The sequence below is a fragment of the Panthera leo genome, chromosome C2, assembly GCF_018350215.1.
Source record: "Panthera leo isolate Ple1 chromosome C2, P.leo_Ple1_pat1.1, whole genome shotgun sequence".
Taxonomy (NCBI): Eukaryota; Metazoa; Chordata; class Mammalia; order Carnivora; family Felidae; genus Panthera; species Panthera leo.
In genome coordinates this window covers 136207198-136213888 of record NC_056687.1, presented here as the reverse complement: position 1 = coordinate 136213888, position 6691 = coordinate 136207198, and the positions used below count along the sequence as shown (strand labels likewise).

Genomic DNA, 6691 nt, shown 5'->3' with positions numbered 1-6691 from the left:
TTTTCTCACTCTGCTTTGCTAGTGGCCTAAATGTTACTCTGAACTTTAAATCCTTTATCTGGTTTGATTTTTTATTCAAACTATCTGTGTTTCAAATGTTTCTGCTCCTCCCCCTTTTCTTTATTACCTGTAACCAAGGAAACTGATACATACTAAAAGCTTTCAATTGTTTTCTTCATTCCTGGATGTTTTTAGTTTGTTTCTTTTTTTCTTTTCTTTTCTCTTTTCTCTTTTCTTTCTTCTTCCTTTTTTAATGTTTATTTTTGAGAGAGAGAGAGAAAGAGAGAGAGAGAGCACACAAATTCAAGAGGGGCAGGAAGACAGAATCTGAAGCAGGCTCCAGGCTCTGAGCTGTCAGCACAGAGCCCATCGCAAGGCTCAAACCCATGAGCCGGGAGATCATGACCTGACCTGAACTCGGACATTTAACTGACTGAGCCACCCAGATACCCCTGTTAGGTTATCTCTTAAATATTTTCATTCTTCTCGGATTTTATAGGAAACAGCACTCCTTTGAAGGGAGAAACCATTGGTTGAGATAAACCCAAGGTGCAGATGTGAGAATAGAAATAAACTTTGGCCGCTCATGAGGTTGCTTGGGACTTATGTTGCAGGGAAAGATTTATTTTTGGCCGTCTGTTTTATACTTTGGAGTGGATCATTAGGGTGAAGCAGTGGGAGGCAAATGATCTTAATATCTCAGGTGAGCTTGGTTGACATCACTCACAGCAACAGAAAAAGTCATGGCTGGTTTTCCCCAAGTCCTTTGAGCATATGCCATACAATATGGTAACCACTAGCCACAAGTGGTTATTTAAATTAAAATTAATTTAAATGAAATAAATTAAAAATTCAGTTCCTCAGTCACACTGACCACATGTCAACTGTGCCATAGTCACATGTGGCTAGGGGCTAGTATATTACACACATATATAGCACATATATAACACTGGGCAGAAAGTTCTATTGACAACACTCTTCTAGTTATGACTTTGCTTAAGTTGTTTCCCATCTAGGAATATCACCTTCCCATAATCCCTACCTCTGCAAAACCCACAGTCCTACTAAAACTTGTCTTGTTCTTACCTCCGTCAAGCGTTGAAAGACTACCCCACACTTCATTTTCTAGTTTTTAAATTTCTTGGGCAGCATTTTTAGGGTTTAGAACATAATAATATGCAGTCACTATTCTTATTATTTTTTGTGTTGTCCTAGATTTTTAACTAGAAGAAGAAAACCAAAGCGGGAGGCATCATAATCCCAGACTTTAGATTAATAATTCCTTAAAGACAAGAGTTATTTATTTATTTAATTTTTTACACAATCTTACATTTCATTTTTTTTTTTTTCTTTAAAAGCAAGTTGTGTGCAGGGGGGTAAATGTTTTATGGACAAGAAAAACAACTGCTCTAGAAGCAACTTATTCATCATTTTTATCTTCATCTTCCTCCTCTTCCTCCTCCACTTCATCTTCCTCCTCTTCCTTCTTTTTCTTGCTATTTCCAGCCATGATGACTCCTTTTTTTTTTTTTTTTTGGCCGCGTCAGGCTTTCCTTTCCTTGGTATGGAACAACATCTTTTTCCTGTCTGTCCTTCGGCTCCGCAACCTTCTTTTCATGGGACTGCGTGTCATATGCATGGCTGTGATACCACATGTCTCTTCCTGGTTTCTTTGCAACATCACCAATGGACAGTCTGGGATGCACTCCTTTGATTTTTGGGCGATCCTCAGAACAGAACAGAACAGAACGAGAAAAGGGCCAAAGGAGGCATCTTGGGTGCGTTGGGGTCCTTGAACTTCTTTTTTGTTTCCCCTTTAGCAGGGATATAAGTTTTCATTTCTCTTTCATAACAGGCCTTGTCTACCTTTGCCATGTCTTCAAATTTTCCTGTCTTTTTGGCAGACATGGTCTTCCACCTCTCTGAGCACTCCTTAGAAAACTCCAAGAAGCCGACTGAAGCCTCTGGGTACTTCTTTTTGCTCTCTTCTCAGCAAGTTTGTACAAAGAATGCATATCATGACATTTTGCCTCTCGGCTTCTTAGGATCTCCTCTGCCCATGTTTAATTATTTTCCCCAGCGAAGCACAGAGTCGCCCAGTGCCCCCATCTGGCTCTCGCTTGCCCTGAGGCTGTCTCTGTGGAACTCAATGTATTGCCAAGACCAAATATTTTTATACATTAGTATTTTTTTATTTTATATATATTTTAAAAATTTACATCCAAGTTAGTTAGCAAGTAGCACGGTAATGATTTCAGGAGTAGAATCCAGTGATTCATCCCCTTACATATAACAGCCAGCGCTCATCCCATTGAGTGTCCTCCTTAATGCTCCTTGCCCATTTAGCCCATCCCCCACCCACAGCAACCCTCCAGCAACCCTCAGTTTGTTCTCTATATTTAAGAATCCAAGAATTATGTCTTATACGTACAGTTATTATAGTCCCTCAGTGCCCTGTATAACTTGAGACCATATTATTATCATTATTAACTTTTTAAAGTATAGTCTGAGACTAAGCTCAGGGATTTATATGCATCTTCTAGAATGTAGGCTGTTATAAAGTAATGTTCATAATTTATTTACTGTTGTATCTTCAGTGACTTGCACCTAGTAGGTACTCAATAAACTTAAAGAAGAGAGAATGATTTCATTTGATTTTCATGTGTGTGAAATTGCTATTCTCATTTTTACAAACTCAGAATTTGGAGTTCAGGGAAAGTTCAATAATTTGATGAAACACAGTGCTGTTAAACAGTTATTTTGCATGCTGGTGTTTTGCGTGTGATCTTTCTTTCCACCTGGCATCTCATCTTTCTCTCCAGCAGGGTAACTTGGATTTCTTACATGGCAGCTCAAGGCTCCTTGAGGGAGTAAGGGGTTACCAAAACTCTGCTTCCTCATTATTCAATTGGTCAAATTGGTGGAAAATTCAGCACAGATTCCCGGGACAATGGTCTGAGCATGCAGGCTTGGTTTGTGCAAATAGCAGGTAAGAGACTGCTAGAGAATATCCTTGGAGGCTAGCTACCACGTAAGTAACCATCTCTATAGGGTCCCAGTTTCCTGGTAATAGGATTCTTTCAGTAATAATTCCTCACCTCAGAATATTCCTCTCTGAGATTTGAAAGCCATTAAAAGCAAAGTTATAAGTTGTCAGAACATTCCTACTAACAGAAGTAATGTGGATTTTATTTCTAGAAATAAGCAGACTTCTGAAAAACCTAAGATGGACTCTTATTCTAGAAGGAGGCAAATATCATTGTCAGCACAATGCACAAGGAACTTGTGCTCTTATCTTTCATGGGGATGCTTGTGTCTCCCAACGAGAGGCCTTTTGATTAGTGCTACTATCCTGGGATTCTGATAGCTAGAATTCTTGCCTCTGAGGTAAAGTCCCTCAAACTGTGAAGCTGAGACACTTGCATCTTCCTTCCAAAGTGAAAACAAGCAATTTCAGGAAAAGATGGAAAAGTCATTTTCCCTCAAAGGATCCTTTTGGCATCCTTCTGCAACCCACTCAGCAACTTCAGAGTTTTACAATCAAATAATGTCTGTTAGCACATAATCATCTTTTATGGGGAGCTGGGCTTTTATAGTTGTGTGAGTTACTCATGTTGGAAGTAAGAAATAACACTTTAAAGAATACCTTCTGAATTTACTGGGGTGATATTCTAAACAATTACTTTGAAAGAGGAAAGTATAACACAGGATCATGGATGTTTTTCTCCCTGTTGCAGTCAAAGAAGACTTAGAGAAACGTTGCTTTAGGGACCCAAAAGGAGCAGTGCACGTAAGAACATGGAAGACCATACAAAGTTTGACTTCATTTCAGTTTCTGTCAGCTAAATTGTATTTTGGGGAGCAATGAATTATTTGACACAATTGGTATTTTTAACAGCTGCTCCCTCAACCCCTTTATAGGTTTTTTTCCCCCTCAAGTTGTCCAGTGAAAAAAGAAAATTACAAAAGCAGCTGAGCAGAGCATACTTTCAGAAAACACAAAGTGAAGCAAAAGTAACTGAACCAGGCTCAGTCTGAAGTTTGGCTGTGTCAGTTGCTCAGAGATGCAGCGGGCATGGCTGTCTTTTCTGTAGGCTCTCTCTCTCTTTTAATTTTTTTAATGTTTATTTTTGAGAGAGAGAGAGAGAGAGAACACACAAGTGGGGGCAGAGAGAGAAGGAGACACAGAATTGGAAGCAGACTGTCAGCACAGAGCCCGAAGTGGGGCTCGAACTCATGAACTGTGAGATCGTGACCTGAGCCAAAGTCGAATGCTTAACCGACTGAGCCACCCAGGCGCCCCTTGATCCTGCACTCCAAAGTGGCTGGAAAGGTTTTATGGCCTTGATTGGAAAAATATAGACTCAAGAAACAACTCACCCCAAGTGGGCATACCCTGATTCTGAATATGCATCATCCTGAGAGCAAATGAGTAGGCTCTCAACCTGGAACTAGTAGGCTGGGATTTAGATACTAGCATTCTTCAGCCTTGCTCTGACATGATTCACTTTGCAGCAGAATTTAGAAATAAGACTCTAGACCCCAGTCCCTGGAGGTCTCAGAAAAATTTGGTTAAACCTCTGTTCCATTTACAATTGCTGTGTAGTGATCCATTCCAAACTTAGTGGTTTAAAATAACAGCTGTTTATTATGCCCCCAATTCTTTGGTTTGGCAATTCAATAAGGACATCCTAGAGAGATATTTCTTTGCTTTGTGATGTCTGGGATTTCAGCTGGGAAAACTTACATGGCTGAGAGCTACAGAATCCATTTTCAAAGATGGCTTCTTTACTCATGTCCTGATGTTGGTGCTGGTTGTTGGGCAGAAGGTTGGCTGGGTATGCTAAGTGAAGCTTCTGTATTCAGTCTTTTCATGGGGGTTGACTTCTTCACATTATGGAGGCCTTTGAGTAGTTGGACTTCTTATAGGATGGTTCAGAGCTTTAAATGTGAATGTCTCAGTGAACAAGGCAGAGGCCACATCATCTTTTATGGTCTAGCCTCAGAAGTCATAGAATGTCATTGCTGCTATAGTCTATTCATCAGTGCGGTCACGGGTCCACTCAAATTCAAGGGGACGGGAAATAAATGCCACCTCTTGATAAATTATTTGCAAGGTCACACTGTAGAAGAGAATGAAGAATGGGAGATTTTTTTTTTTTTCCCAGAAAATACAATCTTCCACATTGCTATTTCTCTGGGAACAAGGCTTAGGACTGAGTATTGTGACTTAACTCAAGAGTCAAATTCACCTACCAACTACTGAGATTCATACTCTGGACAGGTAATGGACCAAATAGATCACACACCATGGACATGGAAGATTGTAAATACCTTCTGTTCTCATAAAAGAGGCACAAGAACACAGCCATTGAGTTTTGAGGAGGTTTGTAGCACATCTCTGGCTTGCTGATACAGCATATAAATTCAGTGTATATTGTTTAATTATCATGTGTATAGCAAATAACTACTAGAATATATAATTTTTAAATAATATTACTTAAATATCGACACACTTGTATCTATGTGTATGTTTATGTAGAGAAATCTAGAAATAAATCTAACAGAAAACATGTAATACTTTTACAAAGAAAAATATAAAAATTTGTTGAAATATAGAAGATTCCTTAATGAAGAGATAAATTTTTATAAGAGTTTCAAGATAGTTGATATGATGGCTTTCCTCAAATTGGCCTATATATTCAGTGGATTCCAATGAAAATCCCAGTAGGGATTTTTGGCTTTGTGGTTGTTTTTTGTTTCTTCTTGTTTTGCTTCACTTTTGTTTTGGTAACCCAATTCTCCTTTGCTTAAATTAGCTACCGGGTTCCCGTCAATTGCCATCAAAGAACCCTAAGTCATAAAATGGGTTAGTCTACCATCTGTTCTCCTTTTCCTCAAGTCTAACCTGCTGATGGAGATGATATTTTGATGAAGGCACAAAAATATTTGAGTAGTAAACAGATTTGTTTGTTTTTACCATTCTACTTGTCAAGAATTAAGAACCTGGGTTCCAATGGCTCCAACTCAGTTTTGTCAGTATCTCTAAGGTTGGCTAACAATATAATTAAAGTCTTCCAAAATGACTTTTTTTTTTCAGTTCATAATTATTCATCCTTCACTTATTCTTACCCCCAGTTAATAATTGAGTGTCAGTTGTGAGAGAGGTGCTGAGCTAGGTGCTAGAGATAAAATGGGGAGAACAGGGGTGCCTGGGTGGCTCGGTCAGTTGAGCTTCCGACTTCAGCTCAGGTCATGATCTCACGGTCTGTGAGTTCGAGCCCTGCGTTGGGCTCTGTGCTGACAGCTCAGAATCTGGAGCCCGTTTCAGATTCTGTGTCTCCCTCTCTCGCTGCCCCTCCCCTGCTCATGCTCTGTCTCTCTCTCTCTCTCTCTCTCTGTCAAAAATAAATAAACATTAAAAAAAATAAAATAAAAATAAAATAAAAAATAAAAAAATGAGGAGAACAAACGAAATAGAATTTCTGCTCTCAGGGAGTTATTATTCTAGGTAGGGAGACAGTGTATAAATAAATAAAGCAAAATAATCCTAGACTGTGGCAATAGCTATGATGGAGATCAAATGAATGCTCGTATCGTATTGGATGCAACCATATGGACAAGATGTTGGAAATTTTCAGTGTAAGCCTCTGTGTTTTACATTCTTAGAAGGGTGTAGAATTGTTTTGCA

At 39.1% G+C, this 6691-nt stretch overlaps 1 pseudogene; it reads right to left on the bottom strand.

Moving 5' to 3' along the window:
* Nucleotides 1-1420: 1420 nt before the first annotated feature.
* Nucleotides 1421-2061, bottom strand: LOC122198736 (annotated as a pseudogene).
* Between the last annotated feature and the right edge of the window lie 4630 nt (nt 2062-6691).